Source organism: Danio rerio, chromosome 6 (genome assembly GCF_052040795.2).
Source record: "Danio rerio strain M-AB ecotype USA chromosome 6, GRCz13ab, whole genome shotgun sequence".
Taxonomy (NCBI): domain Eukaryota; kingdom Metazoa; phylum Chordata; class Actinopteri; order Cypriniformes; family Danionidae; genus Danio; species Danio rerio.
The window spans coordinates 20,684,379-20,705,000 of record NC_141026.1 but is presented as its reverse complement, the minus strand read 5'-3'; the positions used below and the strand labels follow the sequence as shown (position 1 = coordinate 20,705,000).

Below are 20,622 nucleotides of genomic sequence, written 5' to 3'. Positions count from 1 at the left end.
TATGTTCTTATGTATATTAAACTTTCCATTAAATAGTCAAATGTTGCTGATACGGCAATAAAGATAATTTAATGTATAATACTATAAAAGGAAAAAGATATATTTTAAACCTAAATAGTCAAAATTCACTATTATTATGTTGATTAGGTTTGTAATTTATTGTTTTATTCTTATGCTTTAAGTAAGCGTTTCTTAGTCCACAACTCACGAGAGCAGGCTGTCAAACTGCTCTCTATCCAGCCTGAAGTACCGCTGGAACCTGCTGTCATCCAGCCGCAGTTCCTGCACCAGCCGGTGAAATTCCCCAAGCTGATGACGGGCTTGGAGAATTTCATGCACCCACACCGATCTCCGGCGTCTTCTCCATCGCAGGTAGAGCAAAGCCACACAACATGCAACAACTTGATTTTCCATAGTGAAATGTATTTGATAAAAATGTGCACGATATTATATTATATTATACGATTATTATAAGCAACATTTTGCCGCTAGAAAGCATGTTTTTAGCGGAAATGCAAACGATTTGCTTATGTGCAGCATGGCCCCTTTAAATACAAGATGTTTACATATACAATATAGCGCATTATGACGCTCTCGCCGCCGGAGCTGAAGGCAGACAGCGTTGTCACCAGGGTGTGAACATATGGATAGAGCTGGTCCCTCCAGCCGAGATAGAGAGCATGTTTTACAGTCCGTACTTCATCCTGCCCAAATAGAGCGGTGGGTCACAACTAATCCTAGATCTACGCTTTTTGAACCGCTGTCTGCACAAGCTTTTGTTCAGAATGCTCTCGCAGAAGCGCATAATCTGGTGCGTTCGTCCTCAGGATTGGTTTGCAGCGATAGATCTGAAGGACGCTTATTTCATGTCTCTATTCTTCCCTGCCACAATTAGCTTCTGCGGATTGCGTTTGAAAGTCGAGCTTGGCAATACAAAGTCCTCCCCTTCGGCCTCTGTCTGCCTCCGCGGGTCTTCACCAAGCTCGTGGAGTGTGCCTTAGCGCCCCTTCGGCGCAGACCAGAATATGTCTGTAAAGTTTGAGCTCAAAACACCTATCACATTTTTCATTATACCTTTTACAAGATTCTATTTTATAAATTTTTGCACTAGGGGGCTGTTTTGTTGTACTGCACCTTTAAGGCTTGTCCTCCCTGCTTACCATTTCTACATGCCTTTCTGCGTGCCTTAATCTTCTCCCTCAGCTGCGTCAGACCCCAGACAGACTTAAAGGAAGATGATCTCACGTAGCGTTTGTTAGAAATACTACAGTAAGAACTTTACCAATCAATATTTGTTGTGCAGTTGCATCGATAAGTCACACACAATGTTGTTACAAAGTTCAGGCGTGCGTGCACACACACAGCGCAGAAGACACACATACACAGACAGACAGAGAGCGCATTTGGCTTTGCACTCTTTAAACACATATGTGACAGGACAGGTTAATCTCCACTGCTGTGTGGATATCTGTTAACGTAGAAAATAAACCTGATTTAACGTCCACAAACAGTGATTGAAGCGTCTTCCTTTATAATTGTTCTGACACGTGGCTGTGCTGATGATGTAACGCTGAAGTAAATCGCTGTAATGTATTACACATGTGCACTGTTTTTGAAACATTTTAAACATGTGAAACTTACTCTTGATCACATTTGATGATGATTGATGATCCTAGCGAACTGAACAGACTTTTTACTTCCGGTTGCTTTGCGCTTGTCTGGTCTTGTTGATATGATTATACAGGTGACCAGTACATGTTAATACGCGCAGCTGTCAATCAATTAGGTGGTCGGGGGGAACCACACTCCTACATCAAGTTGCGGTCGGTCTGAAAACCGCTCCAATTGGGCCACCTTTTTTATGTTGTTAAATTTAAAAAAAGAATGTGTGTGTTTATATCACCCCAGTATGATGGTCTATACACTATATCTGCACATATGTCTGTCCAAACACCTTGAAAAGTAGATTTTTCACCATATGTGCCCTTTTTATATTTAAAAAAACAATGCTGAAGTCAGTTATTCTGCTTTGAAAATGTCTATAACGTGCCGGAATGCTCTCTTTGTTACTTCCGGGTTTGTCTGAGGCAGCGCTCCAGTTTCCGGTGCGGGTGATTTAAATCGGAGGCACATAGAATTGACAGAGTGGCCAAAATTTATGTGCTTTTTGCTGGATTTGCCCAAAGTTACAGTCAATTATGTGCAAAGGATTGTCTGAATGTGCTCTACAACACCCCATAGCAAACCTGATAGGTTTCAAGTTTAACGTGTCTTTGTTCCTGTGCAATTATAGAGGTAAGTTCAGCTAGCTTGTACGTTAAGACAATTTTTAGGATCCGTCCATCAGCAGCTTTTTTCAGGTTAGTAAAAATATTATGTGTACGTAATTCTGTCTCAAAGTGTCAAGTAAAAACAGGGTCAAAATTAGACATCAGTGAGGGCTCAGTGTTACCGGTCTATGAAGAAATCTGAGTCTCCACACCAGCTGAGAGTAGAATCGCATAAATGTGAAGTTCAGTTAAAAATTATGTTCCATTTATATTTTTACTTTTCTAAAGTGAACACCACTGTCCAGTTTGGATAATCACAGAAACACAGATGTTATCTTAGCTTGTAAGCAAGATTATTCAATTTAACATCAACAATATGTCTATTACAATATTTATTGGTTTTTATGTTAATAAACATCTAATTATTGATTGTTAGTGCTTGTTAACTCACAATGTACTAGCTAATGTTAACAAGCATGACTTTGGATTTTAATTCATTAGTAAATTAGTTTAACTATGATTAAGTGCTATACAAGTATTGTTTATTATAAGTTTATGTGAGCAAATACATTAAAGGACATTAACTAATGAAACCTTATTTTAAAGTGACTGATGGGAGTTACTTTTAAATTATTCAAAATAATTATTTACAGTGTAGTTTAACCTGATGATATTGGTGCAGATGCAAAAGCATTTCACTTACCCGGCTACCCTTCATACTGCATTTGTTCTACTTCAAACTGTTAGTGTCTTTACATGTTCCAAATATCAATGGATAAGGCTCCAAATGTGTTGTTGAAATGCTTAGTGATAGTTCTCTCAATATAAATATTTAATCTCCTTCAAGTCGTTTCAAACATTTATGAGTGTGTTACTTGAGTGTGAAGACAAAAGATAATTTGAAGAAGGCTGAAAACCTGTAACCACTGATTTCCGTAGTAGAAAAAATAACTACTATGAATATCAGTGGTTACAAGTTTTCAGCTTTCTTTAAAATATCGTCTTTTGTATTAAACAGAGGAAAGAAACTCAAGCAAGTTTGTAATAAGTGAAGGGTGAGTAAATAGATAAAGAATTTTCAGTTTTGGGTGAGCTGTCTTTGATGATTTAAAAACCCATTAATATTTTATTTCTGTTTTCCAGGTAACATTACATGATTCACAGCCAGTTGTGCTTATCAATAGCTCCTGCTCTTGTGTGGCTGGGAGTGGGATATGCAACCATTTGGTTGCCTTGCTTTCTCAGACAGCTCATTACTCTGAATGTGGAATGTTTGTTGAAGTTGCATAAACCAAGAACAATGGTTTGGAATGGATCATTTCAACATATACCACACTGTTTAGATATTATTTGTTATATTTTTTATCATAAATAATTATCCTCCTTGGAGTGAAGCCGTGACCGGTTGATGCCATGGTGGATGTGAAGCCCAAATCAGTGTTAGTTCAGCAAGTGGAATAGGGTATGAACAGCCAGTGAACATAGATTTGCTATACTGTGTATTTGACACAAACGATAATTGATTTCCTGATATTTCATATCTTCACTATACAAAGCCTATAGTGGTGAGCTGCCAATCCCTTCAATCCTTAATCCTACAGCTACATATGCTGACTTCAAAGCAGACTCTCTTCCCCTTATCTGCAAAATAAATATATCAAGACAAGCCACTTGTTGACTCCCTCTTTGACAAGGTCCAAGCTGGCTTGATCCTGTCTTATCAGCATCCACCACCTACACCTGATGGTGTTATCAGCCATAACGATACACTCCCATTCTCAAAAGTACCAGCAGAAAGCTATAGATTAAACCCAACAAACTGCAGACATGTACCAACCAGTCAGGAACTGCTTCACCTGGAATCATTGTCAGTGACTTTTTTGCAGTCACACCTTATTAAAGAAGCTACAAGTGTTTTGGTGAGGTCATCTCCCCGAATGGCAGCTTAAATAGTGACTCCTCTGAGAACATCGTTTACAAGCCCCAGTAAATCATCAAAAATATTATTTCTCAACTCGTGTTGCTTGATAAGTGGGGTGAGCATGGGAAGAAGAGAAAGAAACAAAAATGCACTGCTGGAGAACTTTACACGAAGAAAACCTACAATAGACAACAACTCTCACATACTTGTACCAGATAGTGAAGCTGATGCTAACAATGCTACCCACCTGAGAGAAGAGGCAAGTTTGACAAATTTTCTGGAGGATAAAAAAGACTTTCGTAAAAACACAAAACAACAACAAAGTGAGATCATCCCCGATCTGCACAAAGCCTGGGGGAAAAAGGGTACTCTGGAATAAAAGAACGATATCCTTTGATCAAGATTACTCTCCGACAGTTCTGCAGAAACGCAAGAAATATACTAAGGCAAAACAAGCATTAAAACAGAAGCAGATACGCTTCCAGATCCTGTTCCCAGCTAAACTTCGGGTGTTTTACGAGGATGGACACGACTGTATCAGACGGCATAGAAGGCGTCTTTAGATATGAAGGACAGAAGACTCCCCATTAATGTCGTCACGCCATTAGTCCTTCTTCCCTATATAAATTAGAATATGCACAAGGGAGGATACACAGGGAAATAATAGGAGTGAAATGCACACTCTCTAATAAATGCTTTGTAACAAATGGAGGAAGATCAAACCGACATTTTCTTATTACATAAACTTTTTAAGCAGCCCCAGACACCAACAATGATAGTTTATTATTAATTATTAATATTAGTAATTATATTAGCTTAAATCACTACAATTGCAATGGAAGCCCCATACTTAGAAGGGAAAGAGACTTCCCCCACAGCTAGATGTTTTTTCTAGCTTAATTCTGGGTCATAGGTTAGAGACCCCAGCCTTGGAATCATACTGTTATTTGTTACTGAATTCTATATATTTTCTAGTTCATATTTGTTCAGGGAGTGAATCAGTTGAGCTTCTTATAGCCAAATTCATGAACATATGGTCTTCAGATAAATATGGTTGGGGAAAAAGTTAAAATCATATCTTATAATTTCACTGGGATGTTAAGTCCAATCAAACATAACAAGATTGTGTAAAAAATGAAGGAGCATCATATTGTATACCTACAGGAAACTCATTTAAATGATAAAGAGCATGAAACATTGAAGAAATTAGGTTTTTCAAGTGTATTTTTCTCTTCTTATAAAACAAGACAGACGAGGAGTCGCTATACTTATTTCAAAAAAGAAAAAATTTTGAAAAACTATCTGAAAAGAAAGACAAAGGTATATATTGTCAGATATGTATTGATAAAAGGCAAAATATATGAGCACTGTTACTCTATTGAATATATATTCGCACCTCTAGGAAGTGATATTAGTTTCTTTCAAAAAATCGCTAGTATTATGACAATAGAAACAGAAGTATTGTTGATATGAGGGGGTGATTTAAATACATTTAAACCCAAAATTGGACTCCTCAAAGAATAAAAGTTATGACAAGAGACGGCTATACAAGAAGATTAAAACACTATTTGAAGACATTGGTCTGATCGATATATGGAGAGTTTTCTATCCTAGCAGAAGAGATTACACCCAGTATTCTGCCCCACACTTTTTATACACCAGAATAGAATATTTTATAATGTATGGAAAAGATAAAGATAAAATACACTCTAGTATAATCAAAACAATAGATATAAGTGGCCATGCACCTATATATTTATCCATTAATTTTGACCTACAACCAAAGAACACTACATGTTAGGATAGGAAATTAGTTCAAATCTGGAATTTAATGATAATGGTGAGGTCTAACCTTCTATTTTATGGCATACTCTGAAATTGGAGACAAAAAAACTGAAAATACATATTTACAGAATTAGAGACTAAAAATTCAAAACAATAAGAAACAATCAAAATGAAATTAAGGACGTTTTTGAAGATTATTATAAAACCCTATATTCTAGAGCTCCAGGGGAAGATGTGATTCAAATTGACAATTACTTGATTTTTTTTTTATTTACCTACATTTTAAATGTAGACCAAAATAGAAGAATGACCCTCAATATATCTGAGGAGGAATAAAAAATTGCAATTAACAAACTTAAACCAGGCAAATCACCTGGATCAGATGGATATACAACAGAATGGTATAAGGAATTTAGAAATCAACTAATTCCTACATTTATTTGGGTTCTAAAACAAGCAAAAACCCCACCTAGCTGGAAAGAGACAATAATATCAGCCATACCAAGAGAGGGTAAATATCAAATGGAATGTGGGTCTTCCAGACCAATATCTGGATATTGGTATAATATAAATAGGGCACTACACATAATGAATCATGTACATAAAAATAAAAATAAATCATTATCCTAAGTGTTAATGCCAACAAAGCATTTGACTTGGTTTACTGGATTTTCCTATTAATTTAGATTTAGTTTTAATGATACAATTATAAAAACAGTAGTCCTTATATAATTAACCCATAGCAAGGATCAAAATCAATGGATATTTATCAAACTCTTTCACTTTAGAAAGGGGTTCACGGCAGGGATGTGCATATTTGCATTATATTTAGGACCATTAGCACAGTGTATTAGACAGAACAAGGATATTAGAGTCACTTGAAATATTTTGTCACCTATCGGGCTATAAGAATAATATAAGCTAAACACACATACTTTCATACAATTACAGAGTGCCAAGAGAAATTAAAAATAGATTACCGTTGAATTGGCAAGCAGAATCATTCAAATATCTTGGCATCATTATGCTAAAAGATCTCACAAAATTGTTTGAGTGTAACTATCAACTTATTTTTAAAAAATTAAAGAGGATATAGAAAGATGGAATTTAATTCCCTATTTTAGCTCACGCTTTGAGTCTATTAAAATGAATATCTTACCTAGACTATTTTACCTTTTCCAGACTTTACGTATAATAATTAATCAAAACCAGTTTAACGAATGGGCTAAAATGTTTATTCATTCATTTTCTTGTCAGCTTAGCCCCTTTATTAATCCGGGGTGGCCACAGTGGAATGAACTGCCAACTTATCCAGCAAATTTTTATACGCAGCGGATGCCCTTCCAGCCGCAACCCATTTCTGGGAAAGGGCTAAAATGTTATTATTATTGATATATATTTAAAAAAAAAAAACCTAGAGTTTGTTATAAAACACTACAGCTAACCAAAGAAAAAGGGGCTTGGGGATTACCCTCCCTCAGAGACTATTTCTGTGCAGCACAGATGGGAATCATAATATGCTGGTGTAACCCATCATATGAAGCCCAATCGAAAAATAGAAAGCAGAGAATATCCTCAATTCCTATACAGGCAACCTCAGCTAAAAGTAACTAACAAGACCATATTAAAGCTATTGACAAGCCATGGATATAATGCACTCTCAATGTTTGGAGGTTTATAATTACAAAACATAAATTTAAAAATGAGATTATATCAATTAAATGGTGCGCATACGACTGAGAAATCACACCAAGTATATTAGACACTCGGTTTAAAGACTGGATAAATAAAGGGACTATGGCTCTATGTGTAATATTGAAAGATGGTCTCCTAGACAGCTTCGAGACACCCAAAGAGAAATATTCATTAGAAGCACAAGATTTTTAAAGATATCTACAAATGAGACATTTTGTTTATAAGATTATGGAAAATGGGTATGAGACAAAGATCAGTTTAATGGAATTGTTTAGAAAAGCATATAAATAAGATTTTCAAATTAAAATTTTCTCAGGTATATATAAATGTTTGCTAAATCTAAAAACACATTACATACATTAGAAGTAAGTGGGAGAAAGGAGGATGAATTGACAAAAATATGGAGGTATCAATGGAAATGTTCTAAATCACAGAAATGGAGGGAATTTGGTTGGAAGAGATAAATAAAAAAATTTATCACACCCTCTCAGAAATCATATCATGCTGGAAAATTATCTGTATGCTGGAGAAAACAGGGAAATCAAAAGGCGAATCATGTACATAGTTTTATTGCTGATGTGTACCTATATCTTATTTTACTGTTTTATTTATTTACTTATTTTTTTTACTTAACCCCCCCTCCCTTCCTTCATATTTTATTTTATTTATTTAAATTATTATTATTTTATCATTATTTATTTTCTTAATTTTTATTATGTATAACATTAGTGTACATGCACACAAAAGAAAAGCATACTGCTGAACGAGAAAGTGGATGTACAGAATTTTTGCTTATATTTGTAAGTGTATACAGATGTGACCTCTGACATGTACCTGATGTAAGTGCAAAACCTTTTGAGAAAATAAAAAAGATAATTAAACAAAAAAACAAAACAAAAAACAAAGAAGCTACAAAATACCAAAGTTTAACACCTGAGTGGCATGCATTGAGGAAGGAGAAAGTTCTAATTTTTGCAAGATTAGCCATGCTAGGTCCAAGTGCTGCGGAAAACATTGCAGATCATTAGAGGGACAAAAGCAACAGCAATCATGAAGAGAGAACTGCACATGGAGGCAGGTGCTCTAAAGAACTTCGCCACTCTGAAGAACCTGAACTTGAAGTGATGTGGACTGGTGATTCATCCTGAAGCACCTTGTCTTGGTGCATCACCGGATGCACTTGTGTATGACCCACTCGAGAGGCCATCATTTGGGTTGGTGGAAATTAAATGCCCGATTGCAGAAAACTTCATTGACTGTCGGTATCTTAAAATGAATCAAGGGATTTATAAATTAAAGGAAAGCCATCCTTATTATTAGCAAGTGCGAGCAGTTGCTCATCAGTTGTTCATCATCTGTGCCTACAATGACGTTTGTGCAACGCATTTATAGAGACAATTCTGTATTAGCTTCCTTTAAACTTGGTGTGATTAGTTTTTTTTTATAGTATCTGCCCAAATACCTCTCTATGCAGGAGAAACAGAAGAGGCACTGTGCTGAGAAAATATTGGATCAAATTGTATTGCTTCTGTTCATCTTAATAAAATATGTTTCATTATTTTAGATTATTTGACAATTTAATTTCAAATTATATGCAGTGAATGATTCAATTAAAAATTATATACAGTGAACAGTACAATTTCAAATTATGTCCCAATCCCAATTCTATCTACCCCTTCCCCTTGGCCTTTACAACGAGGGTTAAGGGGAAGGGCTATAAAATTTACCCCTATTTGGACAGCACCTGCACATGTCATCATATGCCATCATGATCTCTTGCTATTTTTTGGTATTTATCTTCAGGAAATCACTGAAGGCATATATTATGTTATCATAACGATCTAATGTGGCAATAAGATCGTAGTACTGTGCATTTAACAACGTGGCCATATTCATCAATGTAAACACAGCAAAAACAACATTAACAATATAGCAGACACCATAAAAAAAGCCCATTCCCAGTCACTAGACCATACAGGGTATTCGAGTGTCAGAATAGAGTGGAGGAAATATGAAATCACTTTGTGGGCTAATCGGCTGCTGGCATAGAACTAGGCTCGTTTGAGGTGCGCCTCGTCTTGACTGCATTGTAAACGAGAGCAGGCATCTGCAGAAAGAGGAGGACTCAAAAATTACATCAGAAGTCGGACACTTCCCGAATCTCGCTGTTTTGCCACCTGGAAACGTCACCAGTGGCGGAGATCGGACGAATGACCTCATGAAAAAATACTATGGCGATTTATAGTAAACATAACGTTTTTGAACATGTTTATTCAGTATTGGGTTATGTTTATAGTTGTTGTGATAAAAGAGCAACTATAAAATTTAAATAGGCTATTTTATAATATGGTTAAAACAGACTACAGTATACATTACAATAGCATTTTTTATATGTGAGTGGATGCAATTGAAATATCACTGTTTTTACAAAAAGATGGTCAGAATTATAGAAGATGAACAGCTCATTAACTAAAAGGATGTATTCAAAATATAGTTCTGTATATTCAAAAAAATGTTAAAAGGATAACAAAATAAACAGCTTATACAGCAAAAAAACTTTCAAGAAAACCAATTAGGCTACATTATAAATGAAGTAGCTATAGCAAGATGCTTTTGAGTGACAAGTCATGACAAATGTTTGTTTGACATAAAGAAATTATTAGGGGGTTAATTATATTGACATGCTTATAAGGTATATATATGCTTTTAATCCAGCCAGACTAAAATAAATAGCCCTAGACTTTCTCCAGAATAAAAACTATTAGACTGTAGGAAATACTGTGAAAATGTTCTTGGTCTATTTAACATGACTTTTGACTTCACATATGTGTTTGTGTGTGTATGTGTCTGTGTGTCTTGTTTAACACACCCCTTTCACTTGTCATTTGAAACCACACAAAGGTGATGCATAATGACAAAACAGTCTGATTACCTTTGTATGTATGCATGCATATATGTATGTATTGGATTGACTTTCCATGGAATAACGTTGCAATACAAAATTCACACAAATATACAAAAAGTGAAAATGACCACAAACAGGACTTTAAACTTAGAGAGAAATAAAATACAGCACATGCACATACTACTAATGATTTATTAGTAACAGTTATATTAGATAGGTCACTTATGTTTAACAAAGGTGTGTTTTGTTTTTGTTTACGTGTAAATCTAAATAAATAACCATATGTACCCTGCTAAAAAATCCACCAGCAAGTGGTGGATTTCACCAGCTAAAACCAGCCAACCAGCCTAGGCTGTTTAAGCTGTTTTTTGTTTTCAGTAGGGTAATGCTCTTCTTATTTAAACTATCAACGAAAATGCAAAACAGGTATTCAACAACACTAGGTATAAACCTTGATAAAACAAGATAGAGAATAAAGTGTAATGTGTCAGTCTCATCCAATGAGCATTCAGCTGTGTCGTCAGCCAGTCGTTTCCCATCATGCTTTTGTGAACGCAGTCTTTGGAGAGCAACTGCTGACAACTGCTTAATCCGAGGTACCCGCCTCGCGATCGTGAGAGTTTTTTGGCGCACGTCAGCGTGACATCAGAGCGAGGCGAAGGGAACGCGGACATATTTCTAACCAGAATGTATCTTTCACTGTTCTTCATGACAAAAAAAGAATAATGAATGTTGGTCTCGATCCATCATGGAACTTGCAGGTATTTAAAAATACTTGTCCCTTGATTCATTCTATCCTCTATTCCTAATAGAATGGATGGTTAACGCTGTTATAGTTGGGTAACTTTGTTTATTAACACAACACATTAGAACAATACTCTCCGGTTGCTCCGGATCTGGTTAACATCAACAACTCGTGTTACACACAATACAGTCCGTACAGCAACAAACATCCTAACATCTTTTCTCTTTTTTTTTTCTCAAACTTATTATTATAAGAATTCAAATAACTGTTAGAAAATAGCATACATTCCCATTTACCTTGAGGTTAGTAAACATTACACAAGATCTTCAAAACATTAACTGTAAATCCATTAAGTATTTATCCTTAACATAAACAACATTTCAATCACATTTCAAAGTCATACCAGATTCAAGTTTCGTTTTTTTTTTTTTTTTTCCTGTCATGTCTTACTAAATATAGTCTATAAGATATTGAGGTCTATCCATTTTTCTTCCAAACCTTGTGTAAGAATCAGCTCTTTGGTTTAAATCATGTTTAAACTTTGGGGATTCAAATCGAAGATTCGAACATGATTCACATAGAAATATTTTAAGCTTACACTTAACGTAAGTACTTGTCCAGCAAATAGAATGTTTAGTGTAAAGCAGTTCTGTATTATATTATTACGTGGCCAACAATAACAATATAAAAACAGTATCTAATTATTTAATAAGCAAGGTAGCAGTATCTGAAGCTGAGGCATTAACTTATAAAGCACACAACACACCAACACGGATCTTAAAATGAAACAAAAGTTTATTGCTACTCTATAACACAAAGTACTAATCTACGTTAAACAAACAAATGCACATACATACACACACGCACAAGCAGTTTGAGGAGAGTTTTGGCTGAGTGGATCTGCTCCGTGATGTAACGAGGCTTCCGGCGAGGCGATGTAACGGCCACAGCACTAGAGGAGCGACGTCCGGGCAGTGACGGCGGTGACGACTGACAAAGATGACCGGCAAAAGACAACGATGAAATTCCTTTGTTCAAAGTTTATAGGCTTTGGTAGAGGCTGGGTCTACACAATGCTTGTCCAATCAGATAAGGTGCGGGGTGGAGTCACACCCCAATTCTGCCCTCTAGGAGGCCGGGTTGACACCTGGTGTGGGTGCTGCTTTGATAGCATAGTGGTTAAAATAAAGTCTTATAACATCGACACTTTTCATAGTATGGTTTCTTCATATAAACCAATGCATTTGAAATGTTCCTAGCTTTCAGTCGATACCAAACATGAAGTATTTCACAAACATTCTGTAGATTTCATTTGTCACTGAGGGCTATTACTCAATAACTATCCATAACAGTTTTGTTAAACACATGGAACATGTACACACAAAAACCTACAGAAACATAAAGCAAACGTACATTACTCAAATAAACTGTTTTACTTAAATGTCCATTAAACTTTGGAAGCGTTTCTGATCGCTTCTGTATCTGCCTGAGAATGTGTATTCCTTGCAGATGCCAAAGGACACGCGAACCAAAAGGTACTTCTCAAAAACCGGTTTGGTGGGTTTTTGATTGTAGAGCCTCTTATTGTTTTAAGGTGTAAAGTTAATTAACACGCAACTGTGATGTTGACTGGCTAGTCATCCTGTGGATTGCCTTTTGCTGGGTGCCTGTGGATTGCTTTGAAAATGAAATCAAAGCTCAGACATGTAGGCACCAACCAATCTTTTAAGGATAACATGGTCTGTGACTTGTTCGGTTCTGGAACGATCCGTTGACTCCCCACACTTGTAACCGTGACAACAGAAGTGTCTTTAAGTTTGTTCAATCCTGTCGCTGGGTCCTTACGTCCATCTCTAGAATTTGTGCTTTCTGCACTTGTGACTCTGTCTTTTCGTAGTTGTCTCCTATTTCTTCCCAGAATGTTTCCTGATTCAACAGATCATAAGATCTGTGGTCGACAGGTTTCAGCACTATTGCTTTCCTCCACATTTTGTTATGCTCTCCTGGCTGAACATGGACTCGGTCACCCTCTTTTAGTGTGACTAAATCATTTGCATGTTTGTTGTAGTATGTAGCTTGCCGATTTCTATGTCCAATCTGTGCTTGTTGTGTCTGTACTACTTTTGGTTGTAGCAGGTTGTCGTGCATTGCCATCAAAGTTCTGGTTCTCCTACTGAACAACCGTTGTGCTGGACTTCCTTTGATCGTTTGTGATGGTGTTGTTCTATGATTAAGCATCTCAAGTTAAGGATCCTTTCCATCAGCTTATGCTTTTCTCAGCAGTCTTTACTGCTGATTCTGCCATAGCATTGCTCTATAGGTAACCTGGTGATGATGTCTTATGCTTGAATTACCACTGTATACTAAATCTTTTGAAATCCTCTGAGACATATTGTAGGCTTCTATCCGAGATAACAACATCTGGGACCCCATGTCTTGCGAAGTGAGCTTTCAATTTATGGATTACTGTGGAGGATTTTGTGTTGGGTAAGTAGTCAAGTTCCCAGAAATTAGAAAGGTAGTTAACGGTAATGAGGTAGTTTCTGTTGTCTAACGTAAAATATCTGTTCCTACCTTAGACCATGGGTTGCTAGGTAACTCATGCAAACATAGTGTCTCCTTTGGCTGCTTTGCATCCATAAACCTGTGTAACCCCGCCGGTCCTACGCCACCCAACTCACTCCGAGCTGGTATCGAACCTTCCGCATGGGAGTTGGTTGCTATAACAAGGAGGCTAAAGACCATGGCCTCTAGCGTCTGTCGCTAGAGCACCTTTAGAGGTCAGAGTGTGGTTTACCTGCACAGCACACACTAGCTGGCCTCCGTTACACTCATCCCCCTAAACCTCACTCCCATTCAGGTCACAGCACCAATGTAATCCCGCCGGTCCTACGCCACCCAACTCATGGTTCGATACCGAGCTGGTATCGAAACAGCAACTCCGCATGGGAGTTGGTTGCTCTAACAAGGAGAGGTTTACCTGCACAGCACACACTAGCTGGCCTCCGTTACACCTGCATACATCCCACTTTCCTACAAATGTCTTTATGTGGTCATTCATCCCCAGCCAGTAAACACATTCTCTTGCCCTTCTCAGACATCCCTCTATGCCCAAATGTGAAGAGTTAATGCGTTGAACAATGTCACCTCTGAGTTTGTCAGGAATTATTACTCTTTCTCCTCTGAATACAACTCCACCTTGTGTACTCAGTTCTTCTTGGAAAGAGTGATAGTGTGCAATATCACTCGGCAGGTATTTTTTGTCTCCTTGCCACCCTTCTTTGATCACTTTAATTAATGACTGCAACTTTTTATCTTTACTTGTTTCCACCTTGATAGCTTTGAGTCTTTCTTCTGCCATCGGTACATGGTGGACCATGTTTATGCTCTCAATCTCCATTTCTACTGAGCTTTTTGATGCATGTTCAGGTAGCATGGCTCGGTGTGTCAGGGAGCAACATGTCCTTCCCTGGAATATATGTAATCTCAATGTCATAACTCTGAGGTCTAACTGACATTCTTTGTAGTCATTTTGGGGTATTCAGCTGAGGTTTCCGTATAATAGATTCCAGTGGCTCATGGTCAGAATGCACAGTAACCTGTCGTCCATACGTGTATTGATAAAATTTTTCCATACCGAAAACTATGGCCAAACATTCTTTCTCTATTTGGGCATAATCTCTATCGGTTAGAGATGATGTCTTATGCTTGAATTACCACTGTATACTAAATCTTTTGAAATTCTCTGAGACATTGTAGGCTGTTATCCGAGATAACAACATCTGGGACCCCATGTCTTGCGAAGTGAGCTTTCAATTTGTGGATTACTGTGGAGGATTTTGTGTCGGGTAAGTAGTCAAGTTCCCAGAAATTAGAAAGGTAGTTAACGGTAATGAGGTAGTTTCTGTTGTCTAACGTGAATATATCTGTTTCTACCTTAGATCATGGTTTGCTAGGTAACTCATGCAAACATAGTGTCTCCTTTGGCTGCTTTGCATCCATAGACCTGTGTAACCCCGCCGGTCCTACGCCACCCAACTCACTCCGAGCTGGTATCAAACCTTCCGCATGGGAGTTGGTTGCTATAACAAGGAGGCTAAAGACCATGGCCTCTAGCGTCTGTCGCTAGAGCACCTTTAGAGGTCAGAGTGTGGTTTACCTGCACAGCACACACTTGCTGGCCTCCGTTACACTCATCCCCCTAAACCTCACTCCCATTCAGGTCACAGCATCAATGTAATCCCGCCAGTCCTACGCCACCCATCTCATGGTTCGATACCAAGCTGGTATCGAAACAGCAACTCCGCATGGGAGTTGGTTGCTCTAACAAGGAGAGGTGTACCTGCACAGCACACACTAGCTGGCCTCCGTTACACCTGCATACATCCCACTTTCCTACAAATGTCTTTATGTGGTCATTCATCCCCAGCCAGTAAACACATTCTCTTGCCCTTCTCAGACATCCCTCTATGCCCAAATGTGAAGAGTTAATGCGTTGAACAATGTCACCTCTGAGTTTGTCAGGAATTATTACTCTTTCTCCTCTGAAAACAACTCCACCTTGTGTACTCAGTTCTTCTTGGAAAGAGTGATAGTGTGCAATATCACTCGGCAGGTATTTTTTGTCTCCTGGCCACCCTTCTTTGATCACTTTAATTAATGACTGCAACTTTTTATCTTTACTTGTTTCCACCTTGATAGCTTTGAGTCTTTCTTCTGCCATCGGTACGTGGTGGACCATGTTTATGCTCTCAATCTCCATTTCTACTGAGCTTTTTGATGCATGTTCAGGTAGCATGAATCAGTGTGTCAGGGAGCAACATGTCCTTCCCTGGAATATATGTGATCTCAATTTCATATCTCTGAGGTCTAAGTGACATTCTTTGTAGTCATTTTGGGGTATTCAGCTGAGGTTTCCGTATAATAGTTTCCAGTGGCTCATGGTCAGAATGCACATTAACCTGTCGTCCATACGTTTATTGATTAAATTTTTCCATACCGAAAACTATGGCCAAACATTCTTTCTCTATTTGGGCATAATCTCTATCGGTTGGAGTCAGTGCTCTGCTTCGATAAGCTACTGGAACTCCCTTCTGCAGTAGAGTTGCCCCTAATCCAGTCTCTGACGCGTCACACTGCAGTGTCAGTGGTTCATCTGGATTATAATATTTAAGGAGTGGTGCTCTTGTGATGGGATCTTTGAGCTTTTTAAATGCTTCCTCATGCACCTCAGACCAGTCCCACATACTATCCTTGTGAGTTAGTTTCCTCAAAACCTCACATCCATCTGATAAGTGATCACAGAATTTTGACTGGTAGTTTACCATGCCCAGCAGCCATTGAATTCCTTTGACATCAACTGGATGTGGTATATCTTTGATTGCTCTTGCTTTCTCAGGATCCACTCTGAGCCCATCTGTGGTAAGCAAATACCCGATATATGGAACCTCACTTTTTCTAAGTTGAAGCTTTTCTGCATTCAGTTTGATGTTTCGTGCTCTACATCTGTTCAACAATGCCCTCAGTTTTTGTCATGATCGAGGTTTGCACTTTCCAGGGTGTCACCCTCACCAGTGATTAGAATGTCATCAGCAATGACATAAATACCATGTAATCCTTCCAGAGCTTGACTGAGTAATGCCCATTGCCATCCTTAGCCATCTGTATCTGCCATACGGTGTGGCGAATGTGGTCATGTAACTTGACTCTTCATGCAGAGTAACATGCCAAAATCTATTTTTTACATCACACACAGTGAAAACCTTTGCTTTTGACAAATCCGGCAGTATGTCATCTACTGTCTGCAATGGAAAATGGCATACTTTTAGAGCCCTGTTGATTGGTCTTGGGTTTATGCAGATCCTTAGGTTTCCTGACTGCTTTTTTACAAAGACAAGACTACTGATCCAGTCTGTGCTGCAGTCTACTGGGGTGATGATCTGTCTTTGTTGAAGATCACTTAATTCCACTTTAAGTGGTGTCATCAGTGCGACAGGGACTCTTCTCTTTGGTAGTTTCACAGGAGTTACTTTTGGATCAGCTTCGATTTTATATGCACCATCCAAGCATCCCATCTCCTTGAAACACATCGCCATATTCCTTTGTAATATTCTCCATGCTCCATGTTTCAGCTCTCACAGCTTCCTCTGTGACAATACTGTCCATAGCCATGATGTTCTCATACTGGATGTTCACTAAGTTCATGGCTTGTACAGCTCTGCTACCCAGTATAAATATTGTCGACCCCTCATCAACAACCAGGAAGTCTACTCTGTACAGTTTTTTGTTTCTGGGGTTTTGCAGTTTGACTTTACCTTTTCCCAATGGCTGTAATGTGGTTTTATTGTACATTACCAGAACTTTTTTAGTCTTTTCCATTTGTGTCTCTGGGTTTAGGATGTTGACAGGTATTATATAACAGCTAGCTCCACTAGGAGCATGGCATCAAAGAGTTTTGAGGGCGGTTTCTGTTTACTCTCTGTCACAGTGATGGGACGTTCATGAACGATTCGTTCATTTTAAACGAATATTCAATATAACTCGGGAACTACGAGTCCTCTCAGGGAGTGATTCGTTCATCCACGCGTGCGCACATTTGTGCAGGTAGTATCCTTAATTTCAAGTCTTCATCACATTAGCAGAAGCCAATCATATGCGTTTAGAGCCGGAAAAAGAATTGATCTGCTCACCTCTCAAGTCCTCTATCGGGTCTGAGTCACTACTCGTTTATCACGGCCAATCATGCGCATTTAGAGCCGGAAAAAGAATTGATCCGCTCACCTCTCGAGTCCCCTATCAGGTCTGAGTCACTCATTCCTCACAGGGCCAATCATACAAGTTTAGAGCCAGAAAAAGAATTTATCTGCTCACCTCTCAAGTCCTCTATCGGGTCTGAGTCACTCGTTCCTCACGGGCCAATCATACGCGTTTAGAGTCGGAAAAAGAATTGATCCGCTCGTCTCTCGAGTCCTCTATCGGGTCTGAGTCACTCGTTCCTCACGGGATAATCATACACGTTTAAAGCCGGAAAAAGAATTGAACCGCTCATCTCTCGACTCCTCGGGTTTGAGTCATTCTGTCACGTAAACAACGAACGATCATTGCTCCTATCGGCTCAGACTGTGCATTGATTATGATTATATGTGACTGTCAGTGTAACGTGAATGAACCCCTGACATTTAAAGACATCAAGAGGTGAGCTGAGCAAAGAGACAATATGCCTTCATAGACAAAAGAGAAGGTAAACATTGAATTATTATTTTCTCCTTCTTATAGTATTCTAGTTATGACATATTTGTCGTGCAGTCAACCTTTTGGGTTAGTTTTAAAAGCAATTTGGAAGCAATTCGTAACATTTTAATAAAATTTTGGCAAATTGAACCAAATTAACGAAATGACTCGAAAAAGATTTGTTCATCTTGATGAACAAGACTCAAAGATCCGTGTCAGTAAAATGATCCGAACTTCCCATCACTACTGTCACAGTGTTCACGTTGTCCACATTCACACACAAGATGTCTTCATAGCCTTCTTCATCTGACTCGGTGACAGTATGTACTGACTATTCTTTATATTGTTTAGTTCTACACATTGCAGCAAAATGATTGTCTTTACCACAGTATTTGCACGTTTTCCCATATGCAGGACATTTCTTTTTATTTATTTTATGAATTTTCCCACAAAACTTGCAGTTTACTGTGCTCTTAACCTCTTTTTTTCTTACAGCATGTTTTACTGCACCTCCACCACTCGTCCTTTTAATGTTTTGTCGTTTTTTTGACAACTCCGTTGCTCTGCAGATTTGTACACACTTTCCCAGCATCAAATACTGCTCACGTTAAAGTCTCTCTCTCAAAACAGTGCTGTTTATGCCGCAAATAATTCTATCGCGGATCAGTGAGTCTTTGATCTGACCGAAGTTTCATGTACTGGCGAACATCCGTAAGTCTGTTACATATTTGTCAATGCTCTCGTCTAAACCCTGATTTCGGACAAAAAAACGGTACCTTTCAATAGTCTCATTTACTTTTGGACTGCAGTGATCACCCAGAGCGCGTATTAACTGATCTACAGTGTGATCGGGTGAGGAGGAGGGGATTAGCGTCTCGACCGCTCTTGTCCTGGCTCCCCAATGAGATCACTGAAAACTTTCAGTTTTATATCTTCCCTGGCATCTGCCAAAGTGAGTTCCATGTATAGCGTGAACTCTTCCTTCCATGTTTTCCTTGACTTGCCCAAATTGGTAGAGTCCAAGCAATGGACATGTGGTGGTCTCAGTCCCAGTGCATTTTCCATCCGCACTGCACCTGCACTTTCTGCTCTCTCAACCGTTCAGTTGCTCTTTTCCTGCTGTTCTGTTCATTACTTCTCTGTGCTCTTCAAACTAAAGCAACGCTGCCACCATGTTTCATTCTATCCTCTATTCCTAATAGAATAAACGGTTAGCGCTGTTATAGTTGCATAACTTTGTTTATTAGCACAACACATTAGAACATTACTCTTTGGCTGCACACTCTGGTTAACATCAACAACTCTAGTTACACACAATACAGTCCGTACTTCAACAACCATCCTAACTTCCCTCACGCCTCATAAGCAGGCTGTGTTACAGGCTGTGTCCCATAGGCTTTTCGAAGATTGCAAATAATAAGCTGTGTGTTCAAACACTGTTCATTACACTTACACGTTTTGTTCAACTTGATAATCCTCACACGAAAATACAACTTTCAGCACTTTTGGATCTTAAATGTAAACGCAAAAAAATGTATAGCTACAGATGACTTTTCAAGCTTATTTTTAGACATTTGGCCCATGACAGATTTAATCTCTCTGTTTATTATACTTTAATCCACACTATTTATTATAAAAAAATAAATATGCTTAAACACATAGAACTACGAGTCTTTTTGATTGTTTTTACGTGGGAAATGCATCTGTTTTTCTTTACAGTTGTTGTAAATGTTTTAAAACTGTATGTATAACATAGTACATAGTATTATCAGAAGACATTTAAATAAGTGTACCACTCGCATGCACACAGCCTGCTTACCTTAACAGACGACAGAAATGAGGCGTGAGGGACAAGTCTTTTAAATGCCTGCAAGTTTCATGATGGATCGAGAGCAACATTTAATATTCTTTTTTGTCATGAACAGCGAAAAACAGCCCATACAGTCACATATGCATACATTTTATGGAGGAGTGTAAATATTGCAGTTATGACAGAGTTAAATATGTTTAGCTTGATCACTTTAAAATGACAGTTAACATGCATGTATTTTTATACATTTATTCACATGTT

The 20,622-nt window shown here is 38.1% G+C and overlaps 1 long non-coding RNA gene across 1 annotated transcript; it reads right to left on the bottom strand.

The window, feature by feature from the left end:
- Nucleotides 1-10,756: 10,756 nt before the first annotated feature.
- Nucleotides 10,757-19,118, bottom strand: LOC147843484 (uncharacterized). The gene is made up of 3 exons (XR_015493594.1): nt 18,192-19,118; nt 13,105-18,101; nt 10,757-11,819 (listed from the first exon to the last, which is right to left on the bottom strand). It is a non-coding gene; the product is annotated as an uncharacterized LOC147843484 (long non-coding RNA).
- Between the last annotated feature and the right edge of the window lie 1,504 nt (nt 19,119-20,622).